The sequence below is a fragment of the Equus caballus genome, chromosome 25, assembly GCF_041296265.1.
Source record: "Equus caballus isolate H_3958 breed thoroughbred chromosome 25, TB-T2T, whole genome shotgun sequence".
In the NCBI taxonomy this organism is placed as follows: Eukaryota; Metazoa; Chordata; class Mammalia; order Perissodactyla; family Equidae; genus Equus; species Equus caballus.
The window spans coordinates 36,852,412-36,879,708 of record NC_091708.1 but is presented as its reverse complement, the minus strand read 5'-3'; the positions used below and the strand labels follow the sequence as shown (position 1 = coordinate 36,879,708).

The 27,297-nt window shown below is 38.7% G+C and overlaps 1 protein-coding gene and 1 long non-coding RNA gene across 5 annotated transcripts in view; one reads left to right on the top strand and one right to left on the bottom strand.

The window, feature by feature from the left end:
* LOC106782565 (uncharacterized) overlaps nucleotides 1-6,715 on the bottom strand; it is a 40,357-nt gene extending 33,642 nt beyond the window's left edge. The window contains exon 1 of the long non-coding RNA XR_011432642.1: nucleotides 6,356-6,715. This is a non-coding gene — a long non-coding RNA (uncharacterized lncRNA). The remainder of the gene's footprint in view (nucleotides 1-6,355) is intronic.
* The window catches only part of NR6A1 (nuclear receptor subfamily 6 group A member 1), a 215,035-nt gene that overhangs the window by 94,157 nt on the left and 93,581 nt on the right, over nucleotides 1-27,297 (top strand). The gene's annotated exons all lie outside the window — the stretch shown is intronic.

The window sequence follows — 27,297 nt, the reverse complement described above, 5'->3', positions numbered from 1 at the left end:
GGGCAGTTTCCACAAATCATTGGACCCATTCTCAAAGTTTCTGAACTCAGATCCCTACCATTTTTTTAATGACATGGCTTCTGGCCATGTTTATCCCACTTTATAGCTTTTCAGCTCCATGAGGGCAGCTAATATATCTGTTTTGTTTATCACTCAATCTGGGTCTAGCACTGTGCATGATACTTACTGGGAACTTATTCGTTGGATGAATGACTAAAAGAGGGCTCTGCTTCATCAACATTCAGTAAGAATCTAGAAACACCTGCTGAGGAACATTTCCTTTGCATACCTTTGTGATTTCTTTATCTATCCTGATGGCATCTGTGGAAATTGTTGCAATCAGATCTTCCTTCCGTCCTCCCTCCCTCCCTTCCTTCCTTCCTCTTTCCCTCCCCCGCTGCCTCTCTACCTCCTTCCCTCCCTCCCAGCCAATCAACCATCTACCTTGTCTGTTTATGTAATCTAGCTGCTTAAGCAGCCCTGTAAAACTTTTTATGGTAGCTATGCTTTGCAGAGACTGAATTTGAATACCCTAAATTTGGCAAATCCAAATTTCTAACCTCTAAGTGCTATCTGTCCTTTAGCCTCTAGTATGAATGTGTTTTTTGGACCACCATTGGTAACAGAGACTCAGAGAGAAGTGACTTGTTAAAAAAGTCACCTAGCTTGATAGTGGCAGAGCTAAGATTTGAAGTCATATCTAATCCAACCGGTTTCTGGGAAATAAACTTACTTTTTCAGATTGCCCACTACACCACACTATCTTCTTTATAATTCTGTTTGCTTTGGAAAATCTACTGCCTTCCGTACTCTGAAAGGTTATGTGGCATGTCCGACATTTTTCATTTATTTGGCATCATTAAGAAACATCTACTATTTCTGGTTCCTGCTGGAATATTTTCAACTTTAAAATGAGTCTACAGACGTAGTAGGAAAACATCCAGCCCAGGAATTCTTTCTGTGGCTTTGATTTTAAAAGACATGAATTTTCTTTCCCATACCTGCAGAAGGCTATTTTAATTTCTCAATCATGGGCGATATTTTAGAACTTTCATGTTTTTGTTTTAATCATTAAGAAGAATTAGTAGAAATCTCATTCTAAAAGAGTCTCTAGGAAATACTGTTTCTTAATTTAAGAAAATGATTCTTATATACTTAATAGCCTTAAATTAGTATCAGTATTAAGTTTACCTTATGATATTAAAATCTAATGTTGCATCTCACTTTTCAAATAATAATTTTCCTATATTCATTTAATATTTATATTTCTAAGACTTGAAACTCTTTGTGCAGGGTTGACAGCTGTTATCTTCATGTTTGTTTTAATTAAAACTTAAACAGAATGGTCTGTGCTATAAATCAGCCTGGAACCCTTCTATTTCCATTCTGTGTGTTTGGGAAGAGACTCAGACAATGAGGTGGACTCAAGCCCTTACTGTGTTTTCACAGAATTGACATTTCCAGAGTGTTTTCCATGTGCCAGGAACAGTTCAAGATGTTTTATAAAATATATGATCCTTTAGCCTTAAAATGACTTGAGACTTAAAATGGCAGGAAGTCATTAATATTCATATTTTATGTATGAAGAATCTGAGACAAAGAGAGGAAGTGACTTCTTCAAGATCACATAGTAAATAAGTAGCAGAGCCAGGATTCCAACCCATGTCCACTTGACCCTAAGACCCACGTTTCTTGCACCTAGCAGGCATAGGATGGGTTGAGAATGACATCAGAATTTAAGACCTTCATATCCACCTTTATCACGTCCAGTTTATTTGATGGTAGGTTTGGAGGTTAAGTCATGTAGTCATGATAGAAGTCACTTCGATTTTTTGTTTTTTTAACCACTAAAGTCTTGAGGAGGCACCATTCATTGCATTTGGTCTTGACCATAAACAAAGTTCACAGTAATCGAAGCCCAAAAAGCATTGGATGTTTTGTCAGTTCATTGCTACTACTATTATAATCTAGGTTATTTAAATGTTCCTTGAAAAAAGCTTCAGTTCAATGTTTCTTTTAAGAGTTTCTATCTGCAGTTTTTCTGTATGCTTCAATCATCTCAATAAGGGAGAATGAGGCTTCTTATCATTGCATTTCTAAAATATCCTTTTCTGTTTTCTTGAATAGGCATCATGTTCTCAGTATTTGGAAACCATTGCTTTGTATTCACTTAACGATGTGCATGCATCCCTTGGTAGAGTAGAGTTTATTTTTATTTATAAAATGTTGTCCTTCTATCTAACACTTAAGCCCAGATTCATAAATAAAAGACACTGAACACACAGTGACCATGCTAGTTATTTGAGCCAAGTATGACATGAGATTGTTCTGGCAAAGCCAGACTGCATATGGGGCAGTATGGTCACACATTGGCTGGGAAAAGCTCTCTAGCATACAAATATTTCCATTTTATTCTAGTTGAATTACTGACATGACCAGCATTAGTATTTTAAGATATTTGTTTATGAAGGCTTGTTTTGTGTGTTGAATAGTATCTACCTACAAGGGGTCACATTATGGAGATTTAAGGGGAAAAATATAATAAATAATTGTTACTGTTTCTTGAATCTCTACTACATACCTGGCACCTTACTAGATGCTTTATATACTTTATTGTGAGTCCTTCCATATATTCTGCAGGGTGGCTGTTTCCCCATTTTGCAGGTAAGGATACTAAATCTCAGGGAGGTGAGTTAATTTGCCTAATATCATCTAGCTAGTCAAGTGGATGCTGGTAATCAAACATCAAACCCAGATCTGACTGACTTCAAGGCCCTTGCTCTTTGCTATTCTCTGTTGTCCATGACAGTGATTCTGTGAAGGAGATCATAGAATTAGGTGCTTCATATATTTAGGAAGAACTTTTGACACTAAGTGCCATTCTGGAGCATTTTAATTACTCTGGCCACTATTACCTGTTTGCCACTACTGTCTTAATATTCTTCATAACCTTTTTATTGCAGACAAAAAATGAAACCTTTGGTTTCAAAATGCTTTTTTAGACATCTCTCAAGTATCCTGGTGCTAGCTACCTTGTCATACTTGTCTTTGTATTTTTTACTTAGAGCTTAATTTCTTTCCTGTCCGGCTGGATGTGTAGTTAAAGACAGGTGTTTTGGATATAAGCATGGTCTGGGTCAGTGCTGTCCAATAGTTCTTTCTTCAGGGATGGAAATGTCCTATATCTGCACTGTCTAATATGATAGCCACTAGCTACATGGTGCTATCGAGTGCTTGAAATGTGGCTAGTGTCACTGAGAGACTGAATTTTTTATTTTATTTAATTTTGATTAATTTAAATTCAAATAAAAGTAGTCATGTGGCTTGTGGCTATGTATTGGACAGCAGCACAGTTTGAGGTCATAACTGATGCTTGTGTTTGATTAGTAATGATAGAGTTTGAGGAAATCCAATAATTGGTAGTTTAAAAGTTGCTGATTTGTTTTCTAGTAACAGTAAATTTGGTATTTGTTCATCTTAAAGCCATGGGACCAAATGGAAGAGAATATGTTTCCAAAGCACTTTTTGATCATTCATGATCTCATTTGATGAATAGTTCAGGTATGATAATATTTAGGACTTGTGTTTGCTAACAGATCACGGAAGAAATGCAGAAGAACAAAATCATTTACAGCTTCCTTGTGCAGGGTCTCCTTCTGTTGAGATGGACACCATTCTGGTCTGTTGGTGCTCAGGTTGCAGCATGAAGACCCGGGCAGGAACCCATGCACTATTTTCCTCTGCTCATTGATTGAGATTGGAGAATTCTCTCTCTCCCTTCACCTAGAATGTCCACTAATTTTATTTCTAAAGAGAGCGAAGTAGAAGCAATTTTTAAATTTAGCCAGGGAGCTACAATAATTTGATAATGAACAAAAGAAAATGTAGTTTTCCTTTCTAATATTCCCAAATAAGTCCTTAGGGCTTTGAGTTTAGTTCTTTGTTTCAGAAAATATAACCAAGAACTGAGAAATGTTCTATATAAGCTTAGTTTTTAAATTATGTATCTTCTGAAGAAACTTTTGATGGCATTAAATAATAGTTTTTATATATTTTGAAGAAAAATTTGTTTCCCTGGAGTTTTGATACATTTGGTTTCATTTTGATTGTCTGGTCTTATGAAATAATTTGTGGAAGATACTTATTTTATTATGTGCCACTTGTGTTACCAAGCATATTTTTTCTCTGACATTTTATTTGTAAAATGCTCCTCTCATTTCTGTCAGAGCTCAGAGCCAATCAAGTCTGGATGCTTTTGATTTTTCTGACTGTGCCAGGGCATTGAATGAAGTTCCCTGTAGTGAGAAAAGAGAGCACATGGGACTCGTGACTTTATGTACTCCAACAATAGAGCTTTTATGACATTGGAGGTGGTTAAAAAAGCTAGAAGTAGCTCTTAAACATGGCATCGCTGTGTTGCCTTTTTTTTTTTTTTTGTATTCTCAGAGCTGCCAGGAGTGTATCGGGCCTGTAATTTCCTGTTCTCTGAATCCCCCATCTTTCTGCAGCTCCAAGCTTTGTGTCCCACAGCCTGTGACTCTGTGCTAACAAATCGCTATTGTCCAGTGGGGCGAATGGTGGCTGGAACTAAAGAATTGCTGTCTGGTTTCTATTCAAATCCAGGTAGTGAGATATATGAATGGACTTTTCGAATCGTCATGTGAATAACGTCTGCTCGCCGTGAAGGCTCAGAGCCACGCTAGGAAAGATTAACTCCTAGGCTGACCACTAACATCCTTTGTGATGGGAGGTAGAAACAATCCCAAGTATCAGTTGTTCACACTTAATTTTCCATTTCATTTTCCAGAAGTAGGGTTAGCCATTCAATTATGTGGCTGCTTTTCTCTCAAGTTTTAGTGTTTCTGTTGATAATATGGAAGTTTGGGAAAATGCTAAGTTGTTTTTCACTTATGGCACTGTATTGTTTTCTGTCAAAAGTTTTCTGCCTTACATTTTTTATGGCACAAAGTTATCTTTATAGCATACATGCAAAAATGAGAGAGAGAGAGAGCCGCTTTTTCCAAGAAACCAACCCTTTAAAATGCTTGCCAACCAATGAAGGGAAAAATCCTCCTTTTTTCAGTGCATTCTACTTATTTATGTTTTTTTCTCCCGAAGTCCAAATTTATACAAAGAAAATAGAAACAACTTCACATGCAATATATTAACCAAACAAATAAGACTCAAATTAGGAACTCAAGTTTCAAATTAAGAACTAATTTAAGCATTTGTAAGTATAGCAGAATCAGTATTTTTAAAATCAGATTTGGAAGCTAGACTATAACTCATAATTCTCATTTGTCCTTAGAAAATTGTTATTCATTCTTTCTCCTGTATACCTGAAAAAATGACCGCAGGCTTGAAGGGCCATGCTTTTTACATTCCTTCCATATCGCAGGTACTATGGAACGGAGAGCCTTTTATGTTTCTTTTTGTCTTAAACTCAGACAGCTTTGTAAGCAGTAGTGTGTAGATTACAAGAGTGAGACAAAAGCAGGCGCGACTGAGGAGAGTTGGGGGGGAAGCTTGGGGCACTTCCTGTCACTCAACACATTCCAGATCACTAAAAAATTTCCACACCCTCGGCATTCCCTCTTGCCCACCCCAGATCCCAGTATTTTCTGATTCCATATGTTGTGGTATTTATCACACTCCTCTCTATCTCTGGGCTCTGGCAAGACTGCTTCAGAGGAGATACATTCCTTTAGATTGCACAAAGCATAGCTGGGAAAATGGCTGGCAGTTTCAGAATCTAGTCACGATCGCACGCATGAGCACCTCACACATCCATGCCCCTTTCCCCCCCCTCCCGCCCCTGCAGCTGGCTGACCTGTCTCACCCACTGCTGGCCTATCGAACGGCCAGGACTGTCTGGTTTTGGCTCATGCCTTTGTCCATGTCTGGCTTAGTTCCTCTCTGTCTACGCTTTACTCTACCCCCACCGCCCCGGGCGGCACAAGTGTTTGGCCACACAAAACTACAGATAAAAAAGGTGGTAGAAACTTCAAACTTTGCTAGATTCTCCAGCAGTTTATTCTTTTGAGAATTTCTCCCTTCTTTAAATACTCCATTTTAAAAGAACAAATACAAAATTAATTATCTGAAGGCAAAGAATGCAAAGCAATCTTTGTATTCCTTATAATAACTGACTTCATAACTCTCTCCAGCTGCGTTATGGGGTGTGTATAAAAAGCTTCTGTTCTGAGAACAAAGGAGCACGTGCAGAAATGAGACTAAAAAAATCCACTGACAGTATTTCACTACACAAATTACTTAAAAGATTTTAGTCAAGCCTCTCAACAGATTCAATGTTAAAATGGTTTTTAGTTAAAAAAAAAAAATTGAAAGTGCTTACCCAGTAAAAGAACCGAAGTAGTCCTGAACTGTTACGTAAGACTTTTTACAGTTGGATCTTTGTCAAAAGGGGGTAGGGGTGATGGGAGAAAGCAGCAACAACAATCAAAAAAGTTCGAGCTGCTGTGGCTAGAGGACAACTTCTGTGTTTCCAGATAGGATTCTTGTTGTAGAAATGGAACTTCCAGCCAGCACAGCATCCTGTCCCGGTAGAGAAATGAGTTTGTCAGTAAAAAAAATTAGATACTGGAACCCAGGCTAGACGAGGTATTGAACCGCGCCAGATTTCCTCGCAGCCCTGTCTGCTCAGCTTGCATTGAACTATATATGACCCAGATGATGGACAGAAGCACATTCAGTCATGTGCACACTGGAAGAAAGCGGATTTGCTGGTCCCTGGCAGTGCAGGGGTTTGTCTTCTGATTGGGCTGTGCCCTGATCAGTGAAATGTGAAGCCCTCACCATTCAGAGGCCGTAATTCAGGACTGGCAGTTTGAGTGTCTGGCTGCATCTAATCACTGAGAGAGACTTTGAAGGTGTTGCTTTTGTTTGGTGGCATTATGCACCCAGAGGTTGCTTACACCTATGTACTAGTGTCAGGAGCCATGCTGGTCTTTGTGAAATGCAGGAAGGCAGCCGACTTTGCCTGAATCCTGTCATCTTATTGTTGATAAACTTGGCTCTAACTTGAACCAGTTATTTGATTTGAGAATTTTTGTGATCCTAACCAAGGCTCATGTCCAGACCACACCTTGGCTTTGATTTTATGCATTTGATAAGGGAAAAACAAACATTTGACTTTGAAGCTTTTAGATGATGTAAATTCTCTTAATGAAAATTGGATAGATGAGCAGCAGAGAAGTTAAGTTTTGGATTCTGGAGTCTTTGAACATACTAGGAAGAAGCTTTATCTCTTATTATCTGCTTTGTGAAGCTGCCACTCTTATTCCAGTCCTTAGTCACATAGGGACTGCTGAGGGAAGCTACCAAAGCATAGACCCCACTGAGCTGTGACATAGACTTTAATCCTTGTAAGACAACCACAGTCTACTCTTTCTAGTCTCTCTGAACCAAGGTCCTTGGGATTTATTTCTCATACTTCTGGGCAACTAGAAAACCAGGTCATTATATAGACTCTCAGTTGTGACATTTTTGTTTAGTTTATGAAAGTTACTTTGTTTAATGCAAATTAACACTACTTTTAAAAATTTGAAGCAATAAAATTATATTATGAGACCTTGGCACTGATATATGAAGTCTACTCTACGTGGACCAATTGTTTTTTTCTGGAGACTTTCTTGTCTCTTTAGGAATTAGCTTATATAATCCTAAACTGGTATTTAGACATGCAAATACTTTGGTTTATTTTCTGCCTCTCTTACACTTGTGGAAATAAACTCATGGTCAGTGTATAGTATCTGTTTTGCTGTACGTTCTGGGTTTGGATTTTTGTGTGCTTGTAAGTTCTTGGGTGTTGACTACATTATACAGCGTCCTATGTATGAGGACTGCCCTGGAATTGTTTTCATGTCTTAACGTGGGAAAAGCTAGCTTGATATGCTACCAGATATAAGAATGATCAGTCAGAGAAGAGGGGATGCATGCTCTCTCTCTTTGTGTAAGCCACAAGACAATCTTCTTTTATGAATTGTGGTAAAATATTAGGTAACATAAAAATTAGCATTTTAACCATTTTTAATTCATTAATTAACTAACTTTTTTTGCTGAGGAAGATTTGCCCTGAGCTAACATCTGTTACCCATCTTCCTCTTTTGTATGTGAGCTGCCACCACAGCATGACCACTGACAGAGGAGTGGTGGAGGTCTGTGCCCAGGAACTGAACCCAGGTCACTGAGGCAGAGCATGCCCAACTTAACCCCTAGGCTGGCCCGCATTTTAACCATTTATAAGTGTGTATTTCTCTAGCATTAAGTACGTTTACATTGTTGTGCACTCATTATCACCATCCATCTTCAGAACTTTTTCATCTTTTCCCCGACTGCAACTCTGTACCTAACACTAACTTTCTACTCCTCTTTCCCCATCCCCTGGCAATCACCATTCTGTTTTCTGCCTCTATGAATTTGACTTCTCAAAATACCTCATATAAGTGGAATCATACAGTATTTGCCTTTTTGTGACTGGCTTACTTCACTTAGCATAATGTCCTGTAGACTCATCCATGGTGTAGCATGTATCAGAATTTCCTTCCTTTTTAAGTCTGAGTAATATTCCATTGTATGTGTATATAGCACATTTTGTCTTTTCATCTGTTGAGGGACAGTTGAGTTGCTTTCACCTTTTGTCTATTAAGACAGTCATTCTTGACCATTCTTCTTAGAATCTTATAAGGGCTTCTTTATAGAGCTGCTCTGACCCATCTCAGAAGCTATTCTGTTTTATAAATCGGAAGGGTTTTGATGTGCCTTTTAACTCTAGAGACTAACCAGGCCCTAATATCAGGTTTGCTAGAGAAGGGCAGATTCTTTTCAGCCTTCTTGATGAGACGTAATATATACTACACTCCTAGTTAATACATACTATACTCCTAGTATAAGTTATATATAGTATAAGTTATATACTTATAGTTTATGAGTTTATCTTTCCTATTACACTGTGAGCTCTTCCTGGGCAGGGACTGTAGCCAAGTCCTCTTGAATTGTGCCTGTGCCTCTTGTATAGGCACAGGACCTATAACAAAGTTTTTGTTAGTGCCTTCGAGTTGATTCTGACTCCCAGCAACCCTGTGTACAGCAGAGTGGAACACTGCCTGGTCTCTTTGTACCATCCTCTCGTCTTCCAGTGCTACATCAGGCAGTGCTCTACTGCTCTTCATAGGGTGTTCATGGCCAACTGTTTTCGGGTGGGTGGCCAGGTACTTCTTCCTAGTCTGTCTAGTCTGGTAGCTCTGCTGAAACCTGTCTGCCATGGGTGACTTTGCTGGTATTTGAAGTACCGGTGGCATAGCTTTCAGCATCACAGCAACACGCAGCCGCCACAAGTATGACAACTGACAGATGGGTGGTGTCATTCCCTGACTGAGAAACAACCCCGAGCCGTGATAGTGAGAGTGCTGAATCTTAACCACTAGACCACCAGGGCTGCCTGCTATAACAAAGTAGACATCAATAAATATTAGTTGGAAAAAATGTGAATGGATGAATAATAATAAAATAATAGCTAATTTTTATTGGGTTTTTATTATGTACCAGACACTGTAACAGATATTTTATATACATTAGCTTATCTAATCTTTGAAACAGCCCTATGAGATAAGTACTGTTATCTTCATTTAATAGATGAGGAAACTTGCACAAGGCCTCAGAGCATATAAAAGATATAATTGGGATTTAAATCCTTGTCTCTCTTGGCTCCAGAGCCGTTATGCTAGAGGCAGACTTCATAGTGAGATGATGATCAGTGGGTTTGGAAGCAGGAGACTTAGCCTAAGCATTGATTCCAAGTCAAATATTCTTTCATTGGCCATCGGGAGCTATAGCCCTGTGATAGATATGGTTTATAAGTGTCTATTCAGAGGAAAGCTTGGCGCATTAGTCACTTGGACCTTTTATAGATCTTTAGCTGAACAACTCCTTGTTGAACTCAGTTCACAGATGTTCCTGTGTATATAAATTCTCTCTTACGTTATTTTGAAAGTGCAGTTAATGGAATGCACTTGAACGGCTGCAGCAGTGTTTTTCATTCATTTGTTTATTTGGCAGATACACACCCCCCCCATATACATATATGTTTATGTAATTATATATGTAAGTAAGTAACTGACCCTGTGATAGGTGCTAAGGAGAGAGTCAAGAATAAATCAGAAAAGATTGTTACTTGTAGTCTAGTAAGAAGACAGAAAAATAAGTTAACAAAGTAATATGAGTGAAACAGAAAACCAAGCTGTGAAGAAAATAAAATAGGGTAATCTGATGATGGAGAATGCCTTGAGGGTAGGATGGGATGAGGGACTCCTTTAATGAGGAGATAGTCAGGGAATGCTTCTCTGAGGAACTGAAATATACAAGCTGAGAGCCAAACGATGACAAGAAGAACCCTGGCATGCAAATTGCTGGAAGAAGTGTGATCTGGGCAGTGAGAACAAGATATATAAGAGCTCTAAGATAGGACTGAGCTTGGTGTGTTTGAGGAACAGAAAGAGTGGTATGGCTAAAGTAGAACGAATGCAGGTAGGAAGTCACGTTGGAGGGATAGGATGGGGCCCTATCATGTAGGGCCTTGTAAGCTACAGTAAGAAATTTGGATTCTTTTCCCAAGTGGTAGGAAACTGGAAGATTTTAAGCAGAAGAATAACTTGTTCTGCAGGCCAAAGAAGTCCTTCTGTGCAGTTCATGTCTGTGTTTGGTCTCCTGAGGCCTCCTGACATCACCTTTAACTGGAGTGCTTCACAAGGTGGGGTCTTTGCCAAGGCTTTCATGTTAGTAGCCAGCTCTGGGTGTCGTAGCAGAATGATACTTCTTTTAGAATAGTTCTGGGTTTAATACTGCTTTCATTGCTCTTTCCACATCAGAGAGGGCTTGTCTGACAAGAGCCTCATCTGGGCTTTTTCGCATGTCACTCTTTTCTAGATACTGTTTTGCATGCTGGTTCTCTGTATTAATTTAAGATAAAATTCAGTTCTTAATTTGACCTGGTCTTTCTGTGTCAGTAATTTAGAAGGATGTGTCTTGGCAGATGATGATGGCTGACTGTTCCATTTACATGACGTACTTAGAGATATATTGATGGGAATCTGAAATTGACGAGTAAGAATAAGTTTCCCAGTATTCTTAAATAAGGTTGTATTCAGGTATTCTTACTCTAGTAGAGTTAATTGCTAACATTTGGTCCACATTATTTTATTTTTTTTCAAATTCTCAAATACTCTGAAAAATGCAGAAAATAACATTACACACACCTGATAGTTTCATTTTATAGGTCATTGGCTTTCAAATTTTTTTGACCGTCATCCACTGTAAAAAAGATATTTTATACTGTAGTCAATTATACACATATTTGTATATATCTATATATCAATTTCTATATATACCTGAAACTACACTTTCATGAAATAGTACTTGTCCTTATTATATGTAGTGTCATCTGATATTTTCTTTTTTTACTTTAAAAAAATGTTGTTTGCAAGCCACTAAATTGACTTTACAGCCCACTGAAGGGGTAACTTGAACTTTGAATAACACTATAGGTGAGAAAACTGAGGCTCTGAGAGATTATGACTTGTCCAGTGTCACAAGCAAAGAAGTGGCAGAGCTGAGACTTGAACCCAAGCTTGATTCCAAAGCCCTTATTTGTTCTAATACATTATATAGCTTTCCTAGTGATGCTAATGTTTAATGAAACTGAACAAAAAAACCCACAAATGGCTTTTAATAATGATTATATGAAATATAAATTTCCCAAAGCAGAAGCTACAAGAAAGGGCAGAATAGTCTTCCTTTGATCATTGCCTCTACATTTTTTAAAGAGCTGTTGGCCACTTGGAGTTGTCTGTCCATACCTTGGACAGAATGTAGTTGTTAGTACTCGTTGATTGTGCTGGGAGCCCACAGATTCCCAAAGCACTTGTATCTCATTACTCAGCCTAGCTCTGAGCTAATCCTCGCTTCTAAAATAATAGTATGTATGACCTAGCTTCTGAGTGTGAGAGTGTGGCCTCTCAAAAGTGAGCTGTTGCAGTGTGCCTTGGAGTCAGCACTCAGATATGGGAAAGGATATTTCTAAGGTTTGAGTTCAGCCCTCCTGTCTCTGACCTGGCTATGGTACTGGTACTGGTTGAGTTAATTTTGTGGAAAGGAGAAAGCATGTCCTCCTTTCCCCCTGGAGCATAAGGCTTTATCAAAGGAAAATGGAAGGGAAATAGCCTGTCTTCTATGAGCCATGCACTGTACTCTAGGCACTTTTGATGTAGGTTTTAATTTAATTCTCCCAACAATTCTGTGAGGGGAAAGTTATTCCTGTTTTGCAGAAAGAAATGTTGAGGCTCAGAGAGAGGAGATGATTCTTAAACAATCACAGTCAGGCAGTGGCTGAGGTTGGGACAGAAACTCTACTGTATTTTAACTTTAAAAATCATGCCCTTTACCTTAGAACTGAATTGGAGTCTCAAGCTGATGAGACTGTGTAGAAGAGGACCTTCCTAGGCCTTGGGAATAGAGGATTATGTCATAGGCTGGAAGCCTGTGGAAACCCAACAGTGGGGAAATAGAGCTGCTTTCTTACTCCTGTGCAGTGTGGGGTTTGCCTGGCATACCTCTAACACTTTTAATCGGTCCAGACTCAGGGATTTGGGGCTAGTTACTAGTTTCCACGCTGTGGCTTTTGAATGAAAAACAAGAGTTTAATCTGCTGCTGATTTCCTTTATTAACCAGCTGGGGATTTTTCCCTCCTTTCTTCTGCATGACTTGGATATAGTTTTTTTCTCTTTTGGGCTTTAGTTGGGTTGGCTCTCTAAAGCTTCTGGACTGCCTTGTTTCTTGGGTAGGCAAAAATAGTTAGGTGCCAATATCTGCTAGGGAGAAGGGTAAAAGCACGTGGATAGGATTGGGTTGAAGGCGCAGACTAGGAACTGTTACTCCTCTGGCTGCCAAGAAAATGCTCATTGTTTTGGTGAAAAAGAGACTTGCCCAATGTTAAGAATTTGATTGTATGATTAAAGCCGGGGATTTGGGATAATTTCTTCATATAAGGCCTATTTTTTCTCCTTCGTTTTGTCTTCCCATGGATCACATCAGGGGTAAAGATAGCAAAGTAGATAAGGCAAAAAAAGAGAGACGAAAAACCACCATGGGTCAAGCCCTATGGTAGGTGCTTTGCCAAACTCTTACTTTGAATTCTCACTGTGTCCTTCTTAAGTTGGTATTGTCATTTCTTCTCTTATACAGATGTGGAGAAGTTAAGTAGCTTCTTCAGGATTTGTAAGACAGAGCCAGTAATCTAACTCAGGTTTTTTCATTTTGTTTTGTTTTTGGTTTGTGTTTTTTTGGTGTGGGGGTGTGCATGTGTGTGGCTCCAAGCCCTCTCTTTTTATTACCTATTTACTGTCTTTACTAAAGCACTTTCAGTGCCTCTCAGGGGCATTGCCAGAGTTCAGAGAATGGTGGTGGTGATTATACCCCTTAGGTAGACTTGCTTTCCCCAAAGTATCAAATAATTACTGAATGTTTCAAGTTTAAAAAGAGATTCAGTTCAGAGTTGAGTTATGTTGACTTGAGCACGTTTTAAAATTCAGGCCATCAAAATCTTCAGGAGATGATTGCAGCAAGAGGGGATCTAGGGCCATTGAGGCCTGGAATATCCACTGATCCAGAGTCTCATGGTTGCTGGGCAAAAGATGATAGGGCAAAAAGGTATTTGGCTGTGGCCTGAGTTCACATGGGGTCAGGGCCTCACAGGAAGAAGCCAGGGCTGAATTCCAGGTCATAGAGAGCTGGACCTAGACAGGCACCAGGGCTCCTAAGGGATGTGGTTTTGAGGCAGGGTATTGGTGGCCAGCACTTAGGCCTGACTTCCTTTTGTAATTGCTTCTCCTAGGCCTCTCCAAGCGGGTCTGTTAACCTCTTATATAGAGGTCGTGTTCGGGAGACACCTGACACTGAAGGTACACACTTTGTAAGAATTTGTGTTTTCACCATTCCCATTAGAATCACAAGTGTCCACTGAGAAAACATGGCAGATATGAATTAACTTAAACAAACAATTTTTTTTTTTTGTGTGTGTGTGTGTATAAGGAAGATTGGCCCTGAGCTAACATCTGTGCCAATCCTCCTCTACTTTATGTGGGATGCTGCCACAGCGTGGCTTGACGAGCAGTGCCAGGTCCATGCCAGGGATCTGAACCTGTGAACCCCAGACCACCAAAGCAGAGCACACGAATTTAACCACTGCGCCACCGGGCTGGCCCCTAACTTAATTTTAAGGCGGTCTTTTTTTTTAACTTTAAAAATTTTGAATATATAGTTCCTTTCTTTGTGAAAATCGTTACCTCTCTTTTTCCTCCAGGCTTCTAAAGCCAGTATTTTTTCTTTCATATGTATTTTATTTAATTAATAAATTTTATTTTTTAGAACAGTTTTTTTTTTTTAAGATTTTATTTTTCCTTTTTCTCCCCAAAGCCCCCTGGTACAGAGTTGTATATTTTTAGTTATGGGTCCTTCTAGTTGTGGCTTGTGGGACGCCGCCTCAGCCTGGCTTGATGAGCACTGCCATGTCCCCACCCAGGATCTGAACCGGCAAAACCCTGTGCCACCGAAGTGGAGTGTGTGAGCTTAACCATTCGGCCACAGGGACGGCCCCTTTAGAACAGTTTTAGGTTCGCCCCAAAATTGAGTGGAGAGTACAGAGAGTTGCCCTATACCCCTTGTCCTCAACATGCATAACCTCCTCCTCTATCAACATCCAGCACCAGAGTGGTTCATTTGTTACAATTGATGAACCTACACTGACACATCATTATCACCCAAAATCCATAGTTTACTTTAGGGTTCACTCTTGGTGTTGTACATTCTGTGGATTTTGGCAAAATATAATGGCATGTATTACCATTGCAGAATAGTTTTACTGCCCTAAAAATCTGTGCTCTGCCTATTCATCCCTCCCTCCATCCTAACCATTGGCAACTGCTATCTTTTTACTGTCTCCATGGTTTTGCCTTTTCCAGATGTCATACAGTTGGCATGACATAGTATGTCTCCTTTTGTAAAGATTTTTATTTTTTTCCTTTTTCTCCCCAAAGCCCCCCAGTACATAGTTGTATATTCTTCATTGTGGGTCCTTCTAGTTGTGGCATGTGGGATGCTGCCTCTGCATGGTTTGATGAGCAGTGCCATGTCCGCACCCAGGATTCGAACGAACGAAACACTGGGCCGCCTGCAGTGGAGTGCGCGAACTTAACCTCTCGGCCACGGGGCCAGCCCCATAGTGTGTCTCCTTTTTTGATTGGCTTCTTTCACTTAGTAATATGCATTTAAGTTTCCTCCATATCTTTTCATGGCTTGTTAGCTCATTTCTTTTTAGCGCTGAATAATATTTCACTGTCTGGGATGTATCATAATTTATCCACTCACCTACTAAGTGACATCTTGGTTGCTTCCAAGTTTTTGGTAATTATGAATAAAGCTACTATAAACATCTATGTGAAAGTTTTTGTGTAGACATAAGTTTTCACTTCATTTGGGTAAATACCAAGCAGCATCATTGCTGGATCGTATGGTATGAGTATGTTTAGTTTTGTATGAACCTGCCAGACTGTCTTCCAGAGTGACTGTACCAGTTTGCATTCTCATTAGCAAGGAATGAGAATTTCTGCTGCTCCACATTCTTGTCAGCATTTGCTATCGTCAGTGTTGTGAATTTTAGCCATTACTATTAGGTGTGTAGTGGTATCTCATTGTTTTGATTTGCAACTCCCTAGTGACATATGATGTTGAACCTCTTTTCTTATGTTTACTTACCATCTTTACATATCCTTTGGTGAGATGTCTGTTCAGGGTTTTTCCTAATTTTTAATTGGGTTGTTCATTTTCTTATTGTTGAGGGTTTTTTTTCTTTTTGTTGAGTTTTAATAGTTTCTTTTATATTCTGGATAACAGTCCTTTGTAAGGTGTCTTTTGCAACCATTTTCTCCTAATCTGTGGCTTGTCTTCTCATTCTCTTGACATTATCTTTAGCAGACCAGAAGTTTTTAATTTTAGTGAAGTCCAGCTTATCACTTATTTCTTTCATGGATCATGCCTTTGGTGTTGTATCCAACGTCATTGCCATACCCAAGATTCGTCTAGGTTTTCTCCTATGTGGTCTTCTGGGAGTTTCATAGTTTTGTGTTTTACATTTAGGTCTGTGATCCATTTTGAGTTAATTTGTGTGACAGGTGTAAGATCTGTGTGTAGATTCATGTTTTTACATGTAGATATCCAGTTGTTCCAGCACTGTTTGTTGAAAAGACTATCTTTGCTCCATTGTATTGCCTGTCCTCCTTTAGCAAAGATGAGTTGGCTGTATTTATGTGGATCTGTTTCTGGGCTCTCTATTCTCTGTTCCATTGATCTATTTGTCTCCTCTTTCCCCAGTACCACACTGTGTTGATTACTGTAGCTTTATAGTGATTCTTGAAGTCAGATGGTGTCAGTCCTCCAACTTTGTTCTCCTTCAGTATTGTATTGTTTCTTCTGGGTCTTTTGCCTCTCCATATAAACTTTAGAATTACTTTGTCAATATTCACAAAGTAATTTGCTAGGATTTTGATTGGAATTGCATTGAATCTATAAATCAAGGTGGGAAGAACTGGCATCTTGACAATATTGACTCTTCCTGTCCATGAACATGGAATATATCTCTATTTACTTAGTATATCTGTGATAATTTTTCATCAGGATTTTGTAGTTTTCCTCATATAGATCTTGTACGTATTTTCTAAGATTTATACCTATTTCACTTTTGGAAGGGTGCTAATATAAATCTAATGTATTTTTTATTTCAAATTCCACTTGTTTATTGCTGGTATATAGGAAAGCAATTGACTTTTGTTTATTAACCTTGTATCCTGCAACCTTGCTATCATTGCTTTTTATTCCAGGAGTTTGTCAGTTCTTTCAGATTTTCTACATAGACAATCATGTCATCTGTGAACAAAGACATTTTAATTTTTTCCTTCCCAATCTGTGTATCATTTATTTCTTTTTCTTGTCTTATTGCATTAGGTAGTGCTTCCAGTATGATGTTGGAGAGCAGTGGTGAGAGGGGACATCCTTGGATTGTTCCTCATCTTAGCAAGAAAGCTTTGAATTTCTTACCGCTAAATATAATGTTAGCTGTAGGTTTTTTATACATGTTCTTTATTAAATTGAGCATGCTCCCTTCTCTTCCTAGTTTGCTGAGAATTTTATTGAAAGTGGGTATTGGATTTTGTCAAGTGCTTTTTCTGCATCTATTGATATGATAAGTGATTTTTCTTCTTTAGCCTGTTGATATGATTGATTATGTGAATTGATTTTCAAATGTTGAACCAACCTTGCATACCTGGAATAAATCCCACTTGGTTGTGATGTATAGAGAGTCCTTGACTTATGATGGTTCAACTTACAATTTTTCAGCTTTACAGTGGTGTGAAAGCCATGCATAGTCAGTGGAAACCATACTTCAGATTTTGAATTTTGATATTTTCCCAGGCTAATAAAATGTGGTGTGATACTCTCTCATGATGCTGGGTCATACAATCATGAAGGTAAACAATTGATACACTTAAAACCATTCTCTTCTCATACAACTGTTCTATTTTTCACTTTCAGTGCAGTATTCAACACTTTATTATAAAATAGGCTTTATGTTAGATGATTTTGCCCAACTGTAGGCTAATGTAAGTGTTCTGAGCATGTTTAAGGTAGGCTAGGCTAAGCTTTAATGTTCAATAGGTTAGGTGTATTGAATGCATTTTTGACTTATGATATTTTCAACTTACCATGGGTCTATCATGACATAACTCCATCGTAAGTTGAGGAAGAGCTGTGTAATTCTTTTTTACATTGTTGGATTCCCTTTGCTAATATTTTGTTGAGAAATTTTGCATCTATGTTAATAAGAGATTTTGGTTTGTAGTTTTCTTGTAACGTCTTGGTCTGTTTTTGTTATTAGGATAATGCTGGCCTCATATAATGACTTAGGAAGTATTCCTTCTGCTTCTATATTATGGAAGAGATTATAGAGAATTGGTATAATTTCTTCCTGAAGTGTTTGGTAGAATTCACCAGTGAACCTATTTGGGCATAGTGCTTTCTTTTTGGGAAGGTTAATAAATATTGATTCAATTTCTTTAATAGATACAGACCTATTCAGACGGTCTATCTCTTCTAGTGTAAGTTTTGGCAGATTGTGTCATTCAAGGAATTGGTCCATTTCATCTAGGTCATCAAATTTGTGGGCATAGAATTGTTGATAATATTTCTTATCCTTCTGATGTCCATGTGATGTACTGATATCTCTGCTTTCATTTCTGATATTGGTACTTTGTGTCTTCTTTGTGTTTTTCTTAGTTAGCCTGACTGGAAGCTTATTGATTTTATTAATCTTTTCAAAGAACCAATTTTTGGATTTGTTGATTTTTCTGTGTTGATTTCTTGTTTTCAATTTCATTGATTTCTCCTCTAGTTTTTATTACTTATTTTCTTCTGCTTTCTATGGATTTAATTTGCTCTTCTTTTTCTAGTTTGCTAAGCTTTTGGAAGCTTAGATTAATGATTTTAGATTTTTTTTTTCTTTTCTCGTGTATACATTCAATGTTGTAAATTTCCCTTTAAGCACTGTTTTTGGTGTATCCTACAAATTTTACCAAGTTGTATTTTCATTTCGTTCAAAATATTTTTTAATTTCTTTGATCCATGTGTTATTTAGAATTGTGTTGTTTAATCTTCAAGTATTTTGGGATTTTTCAGCTGTCTTGCTGTTACGGATTTTATCCTTTAATTCCATTGTGATCTGAGAGTAGGCATTATATGATTTCTGTTCTTTTAAATTTGTTGAGGTGTGTTTTATAGCCCAGGATGTGGTATATCTTGGTGAATATTCCATGTGAGCTTGAGAAGAATGTGTAATCTGCTGTTTTTGCATGAAGCAGTCTATAGATGTCAATTATATCCAGTTGATTCACAGTGCTGTTGAGTTCAACTATGTCCTTACTGATTTTATGACTGTTGGATCTGTCCATTTCTGATAGAAGGGTGCTGAAGTCTCTAACTATAATAGTGGATTCATCTATTTCTCTTTGCAGTTCTATCAGTTCTTGCCTCATATTTTGATGCTCTGTTGTTAGGCGCACACACACATTAAAGATTGTTACAACATCTTAGAATGCTCACCTCTTTATCATTATGTAATGCCCCTCTTTATCCCTGATAAATTCCCTTGCCCTGAAATCTACTTTGTCTGAAATTAAGATAGCCACTCCTACTTTATTCTGTCTTTTGGTTGGTGTTAGCATGATACATCTTTCTTCATCCCTTTGGTTTTAATCTATATGTGAATTTCTTGTAGACAACATATAGTTGGGTCTTATTTTGGGGTCAACTTTGACAGTCTCTGTCTTTTAGTTAGTCTGTTTAAACTATTGATGTTTAAGGTGATAATTGATATAGTTGGATTAATATCTACCATATTTGTTATTGTTTTCTATTTGTTGTCCTTGTTCTTTCTGTTTTTGTCTTCCACACTTTTTCCTGCCTTTTTAAGTTTTATTTTACTGAGCATTTTATATGATTCTATTTTTTTTCCCTTTCTTTGCATATCAATTATACTTCTTTCTTTACTTTTCTTTTAGTGGTTGCCCTAGAGTTTGCAGTATACATTTACAACTAATCCAAGGCAGCTTTCAAATAACTACTGCTTTACAGGTAGTGCACATACCTTATAATAACAAAATATTTCTAATTCCTCCCTCCTATGCCTTATATCATTGTTGTCATTCATTTTACTTATACGTTAGCATACATAGTAGAATACATTGTTGCTATTGTTATTTTGAAAAAAACCCTGCTCTCTGTTAGAACATTTAAGAATAAGAAAAATAAAAGTTTTTATTTTACCTTCACTTACTCATTCTTCAGTGCTCTTCCTTTCAATATGTAGATCTGAGTTTCAGACCTCTATCACTTTCCTTTTCTCTGAAGAAGTTGTTTTTGTTTTTTTTTTTAAACATTTCTTGCTAGGCAGGTCTGTTGGTACCAATTCCCTCAAGAGCAAGAGCTGCCATGGGGGCTGTAGGTGCCTGGAGGCTGTAGAGTCAGATAGACCTCGCTTCTCCTAAAGGTATCATGCAGCTGAAATTTGAACACACATTGGTTTGGATTCAACTTCTTTTTCATACACTGTCTCTGAAATATGCAGCACATATTAAAAGCTCAAAAATCAGCACATAACTGTTTTTCAGTTGTCCGGTGAAAGGATGGAAAACTAAAAGAGAGTCTGTCACCACATACAGATCTGTAGTGATTTTTCTGTACCTTGTTTGCTTTCTATTTTTTTCTAATTATATTTCTTTCTGAAAATAAAATATTTTTTTCTGATCTTAAAGGCAGTTCATTGTCAAACATGTTTTTTAGGTTTATTTCTCCTGAGAGATTTACGGTTAAGGCATGTGACCAGTACTCACTTTGGAACCTTTATATAAAAGTGAAACCATTTGAAAGCTCAGGAGACGTAAAAATTTTGATATTTGGTACACAGACCTACACTGACCCTTCTCCCTAGCTTCTGTAGGCCAGAAGTCTTAATGTCCTTCAAATATCTTCATCTGCATGCCCCTCCAGTCCCTCAAACCTGCACAGTCTCCTGTCTTCCTTCTTTCTTTTGGTGGGCTGAATCACACAGGACTAAAGCTGTGGTCACCTCCTTCTTTCACAGCCTCCATATTCACTCAGCCAGCCAATTTGGTCATCTCAGTATTTTTCTTAATTTTATGTTTCTGCTTTCATCACCAAGTAATCACCTTCTCCTCTCTTCCTCCTCTGCAATCATTTTTTAAAGCTTACATTTATTGGTCACTTTATATGTCAGAAATTATGCCAACTGGTTCTCAACTGGAGTCGATTTGGCAATGTCTGGAGACATTTTTGGTTGTCAGAACTGGGGAGGGAGGGTAGGTAGAGATCCAGGGATGCTGCTAAATATTCTATAATGCACAGGACAGCTCCCCCCATAAAAAAGAATTATTTGGCCCAAGATGTCAATAGTGTAGAATTTGAGAAACCTTAATCCTGTTCATTGTTTCACATCTTATTTAGTTCTCACAAAAACTTTTTGTGTGGGTTTTATTATCCCCACTTTATAAAGGATAAAACTGAGGCTCACAAGGTTTAAGTAACTTGATCAGAGTCACACAGCTGGTACGTGACATAGCTGAGTTCAAACTTAGGTCTATCTGACTTAGCCTGAGCTTATAGTGGTCATGATAGACAGCCTGCTCATTACTCAAGCCCTTCACTTTTACCTGGACTGCTATAATGGGCTCCTATCTGATCCTCTGGCCTCTTGTCTCTCCATTTAAGTCTGTCTTAAGCATGGCATAAGGCTCTAATTATACTGCCTCCCTGCTCACAGTCTTCCAGTGTGAGCATAGAGTGTAGCTTTAGTTCCCCAGCCTGACGTCAAGGCCAAGACTGCTGCAGTCAGTCCCAGAACTACTTCCCAGCTAATTTTCCACCAGTCCTTTCTTTTCAAAGTTTCTAAGACATGCTTTATTTTCTTATTTTTGCTTCTTTATATCTTCCAGTGCTCTATAATATATATATATATATATATATATATATATATATATATATACTGCTGTTGTAATTTAAAAGGTTATTTTTAATGGCTGAAAAGGGTAATCCAGCCCATCTGATGACTTAGAGATCACAAAATAAAGTGATCCTATTTTTATTTAAAATACTTTGTGTGTGCGTGTATTATGTATGTGTGTATAAAAAATATTTGGTACTTATATACCAATAAAAGTTAAGAATGTATTTTTTAAAGTGCCCAGACTTCCTCTGTGTAATATTTTGTTTGTGCTGTGCCCTTTGTCTAAAATCCCACACAACTCGTTATCAGCTATTCAGATTCTACTTGGCCTTCAGGACCCAGCCTGAACACTGCCACCTGCCACCGAGCCAGAGAGCAAGGAGGTTAAGAGCATGTGCTTTACACACTGACGGGGCTAAGTTTGAGATCTGGTTGTACTGGTAACTAGCTGTGAGACCTTGAGCAAGTAACCCAGCCTCATTAAGTCTGTTGCCTCATCTGTAAAGTTCGGCTGGTATCTAACTCACAGAGGGTCTTTGGAATTCAGTGAGAGCTTAGATTTATAGTGCTTGTTAGCACAGGCCCTGATACAATGTGAGTGCTCAATGAATTTTAGTCCATTATTAGACCCCATTATTGTTACTATATTATTTCTCTACTTCTTTAATTCACACCTCTGCATCTCTAATAGTATGAGCTCTAAAGTCAGAATTTTTGCATTTAAATCCTGACTCAACCACTTATTAATTGTATAAACTTAATCAATTACCTAGCCATCATGTGCTTCAGTTTCCACAGCTAATATAATAGTACTTGCACCATAGGACTTGTTTCAGGATTCAGTGAGACAATATAGGTAAAGCACCTAGACTAGGTCTGATCCATGATAAGTGCTCAATTATGTTACATATTATTACTACTCTTCTAGCACTTACTACTTTACTTCTTATCTGTATTACTTCTAACTCCCTTATCTAGGAGTTAGCACGTTGAAGACAAGGATTATAAAATATTCATTCTTGTGCCCTGAGCAGTGTTTTCAACTTGATTAAGGACTTTCACAGATGTCATCTTATTTGAGCCTCACAAAAATTCTTTGAGGTAGGCAGACAGAATGTTGGCTAAATATATGCATAAGTAGGAAAGGTAGGTTTGGGTGCCACCTATGCTCTAGGCATTGAATCCTTCCTTATTTATTCTATTTACTTTCATAGCTATCCTTAATTAGGGTAGTGTTTATTACTACTTTTTTTTTTTGAGGAAGATTAGCCCTGAGCTAACATCTGCTGCCAGTCCTCCTCTTTTTGTTGGTGAAGATTGGCCCTGAACTAACGTCTGTGCCCATCTTCCTCTATTTTATGTGTGGGACACCTGCCACAGCATAGCTTGATGAGTGGTGCATAGGTCGACGCCTGGGATCCGAACCGGCAAACACTGGGCTGCCGAAGTGGAACGCATGAATGTAACCATTACGCCATGGGACTGGCCCCTATTACTACATTTTAAATATAAGAAATTTGAGGCTCAGAAAGTGTAGGTAACATGACCAGATTCAACCAGCTAATGAGCTTCAGAGCCTGGACACATTTCCATAGGCAGGTGTCAAATTTGGTGGTAACTAAGCCACAGTCTCATTCTGCCCCTGTCTCTGCTTTGGGTAGTCTGGCTACCTTGCCTCCTGAAATAACTGTTGATGTCGAATGCTGTAGTAATGTCAGGAGAGAGAAAACCTTGTATCCCTGTGTTTTAGAGACTGCTAAGAAAGGGTAAATGAGCCTCCTCAGTGTGATGCCAGTGAGTTTAAGGGCTCCTTGAGCATTTTATACCATTTAGTTAGTTTGCTATAGGCCCAAGTGAGAGTGTTCTGAAACTTAGATTGTAACCTGTGGCATGTTGGGAAGAGCCCTGGATTGTTTGAAATCAGGACACCTAGAGTTGGAATGTTTTTGTGAGATTTTATGTTGTCTTTGAAGTCAAACAGACCTGATTTGAGAAAAACCTCTCTTGTGTGTTCAGTGAGGAGAAAAATATCCATATGGCAGAGTTTTGAACATTAAATATAGTAAAGAATATAAAATACCTTACCTAGTACATAGTAGGTATTTAATAAATGATATTTAATAAAATAAATAAACTGTAATAATAATAAACATGTTATTCCCACCTACAGGAAGCAGTCCAACTGTTTAGCGTGGTATATAAGACCTTTCCCAATCTGGCCTTCCTCAACATCCCTCAGTCTCTTCTCTTACCATTCACAGTCATGTACCTTAAACTGTAGCTACACAAAATTGCCCACATTTTCAGAACAACCTATGCTTTTAGGCTGCTGTATCTTTGTACATGCTACTGCTTTTGCCTGGAGTACACTTTCCAACCCTCCCCCTTTTTTTGCCTATTGGGAGCCTAATACTTCAAAACTGAGCTCTAATGCTACTTCTGATTGTGAAGTTTCCATTGGATCTCCCCCCCGCCATAGATTCATCACTCCTACCTGTAAGTTCCTGTTAGCACCTTGTTCGTGCTTTTCTTGTGGCACAGTAGATAATTTCCTGGTCTGTCTCCCCCACAATTTCTAGAGGACAGTGACCCTGTCTTAGTGTTTCTCTAAAATTCTGAGGTAGCAGAATATATTACCAAATCTCACTTGGGGCTTCCCTTTCCGTTTGAGTTCTAGATGTGAAAAATATGATGGCAGATCTCTCTGTTTAAAACCTCTGTGTGGTATAGGCAGTCCACATAGAGGTTAATCTCATTGCTCAGATTTGGACATCACCATGTGTGCAGTTTCCTTAATCCTCCTCTAGTTATCAAAATGGATTTAGCAATTGGCATCCTCTTTTTTCTGTCTAGGGCAATTGGAGCTTTGTAGAATTTGGCCTAGGAGATCGGTGACCTTGACTCCCAATTTAGGATGATCCTGGGACATAGGACTGGATGTCACTGAAGACCTAGCATGGCCCCAGTGTAGGCAGTGACAGTACCAGGGGGCCCTGCTTGGATTTATTCAGGAGACCAGGAATTACATTCAGCGTCTGATTTAATTTTCTGTGACACATTGAGTCTGTGTTTTAGCCTACAGAACACTACAGCTGTGTCCTAATTCTCTTCATCCTACCCCTTCCCTACCTTGTGATCTTCATATCACTACCTTTTAAGGCATTGCTATTCTTAGCTGATCTCTTGCATTGGAAGTCATTACAGCACATGGAAAAGACAGCTCTGCATTACCCATGTAAACAAGCAAAAATCACCACTGCAAAGGAGCTGAGAGCAATGGCATGTGTTGGGATCAGTGGTAGGTGATCTGTTCCTGGGCCTCATTGTTTGGTGTTTCTCTACCAAGCGGGAGAGAGATCTCAATTAACAGGAACAGAACTGCATAGTTTGTGTAATGCCCAATCTGAAAAGCAGTAACTGTAATGATAACCACCATTTTCTGAAGGCCTGCTTAGTTTCTAGCCCAGTGCTAGGTACTAGAGGCACAGAAATAGGTTGGATAAGGTCCCTCTTCTGGGGGAGTTTGCAGTCTAGTAGGGGAGACAGATTCATAAAACTTGTTGTCACATTGTGGTAAAATCAGCTTAGTAATGCCGAGAAGTACAGGGTGCTGTGAGCACTGAGGAGAGACATGTGCCTGAGACTTAGGGAGCAGAAAAGGCTAGGCCACTGTATAGAAAAAAATCATGTCTGTGACTCTTTTCTGTGGATAGTTTGGCCTTTGCCTGCTCTCCTCATAATCCATTGTGTGAATGTTTTTCCACCCTTCCAGGCCAAGATAGGTCCCTTCGTTGTTATACATGCCTCCTGCACTTATCACAGTTATTAACTTATCACAATTGTGCTTAAATATTTCTTCACATGATTGTTTAATATTTATCCCTTCTCCTGGTCTGTAAGGACAGACCATGCCAGTGTTGTTTGCTCTGAATGCCCATCTTGAGGATTGTAGGCACCCAGTAAATATTTGTTGATTGAACGGTTGAATCCTCACACTCCTTGAGTCCTTGGGTTGTCTCAAAAATGTATATATAGTGTGTCTGAGGTTTAGGAAATTTAAGCCTATAATCTTGTGGGAGAAACATCCCACACCAGTTTGATTGTTCTCACAATGATATTGTTTAGTGGCCAAACCTGAGTCCTTTACAAGGAAATTCCTTAGGTTCTCAGCTACAGTGCAGAGTAGACAACTCTGACACTAGGCTTTCTTTCTCTTGCATTTTTCCACTGTGTCAGTTTTTGACTAACGATGCCTCCAGTCCCTGAAAAAAAAAACCCAAAACAAGAAATGAGTGCTAAGAATGGCTGACATAGTATTTTGGTCCCCAGTATCTCACCCAACAGCTCCTTACTCAGACTCAATATATGATTGTTGTTCTTTGAAACTGCCGACTTTGCAAAGGCACTAGGTTCTTCTCCAGGTTCAGCCAGCATGTATTGAGTGTAACAGATGTGAGGCTGAATCTTTTTATGTTCTTTCCATTTGACTGTGGAGGGTCAGGGTTTGGAAAATTGACCTGGGCAGGAGCTGTGCCTGCCTTAAGGAGATACTGGTGAGACTCTTGACAGGAGTCTATCTGTCTAGCTCACCATTCTATCTCTAGCACCTAGACAACTGCCAGTTGCATAATAGTAGGTACTCAGTATTTTTTTGTTTTTAGATTTTATTTTTTTCCTTTTTCTCCCCAAAGCCCCCCGGTACATAGTTGTATATTCTTCATTGTGGGTCCTTCCAGTTCTGGCATGTGGGACGCCGCCTCAGCGTGGTTTGATGAGCAGTGCCATGTCCGAGCCCAGGATTCGAACCAACGAAACGCTGGGCCGCCTGCAGCAGAGCGCGCGAACTTAACCACTCGGCCATGGGGCCAGCCCCCTCAGTTAGTATTTGAATGAATATATTTGTGGCCTACATAGCACACAGGCTGTATTTCCTTGACCTGTGTCCATTTTTTTCAGACAGATATCATTTTCCTCTCTTCTCATCAGGACACTTCCCACCCTTACCCATAGTGGTTGACCCTGTGCTTCTTTAACAGGCAGCAGAGAACATACTGAAATTTATTCTATTCACCTTTTTAGGGTTACTGAGTCCTTGGTTAGATAGAAAGATTGCTTATGGAATTGGACTGAAGCAGCTGAAAACATAGGTTAGCTGCAAAAAGGTGTTTGTTCTCTTTTCTGTCCAGCCTGTCTGGAAATTTTGAGGCTTAGAAAATCCTAGAGCATCATAGCTGAAAGATATCCTTACATGCATATCTCCCAAAAACTTTCTCATTATGCAGATGAGAAAACAGGCCCACAGAAGGGCATGCTATGCTTAAGGTTATCCCGCAAGTTAACAGCAGAGTCTGGACTAGAACCCAGTCCCAATCACGTTGCATCTTTTTTCTAAAAGATTGAGTAACTCTGGAAGGAAGAATTCACAATAAAGCAAAACTTTTAAAAAATAGGCTTGTGTTGAAGCTGTAATTTCAGATCATGCATGACACTTCCATTATGAGTCTCTTAGAAGCAGCCTTTGCAAATTTGGGGAAATTTCACAAGAGACCTCTGAAATCTTTAGAATTCCAAACCCTTGTCCTAGTCCAAGAAGAAAGTAGTAGCTACTGAAATTGAATAGATTTTAATTCTTCATCTTTACAGGAGCAAGTGCCAG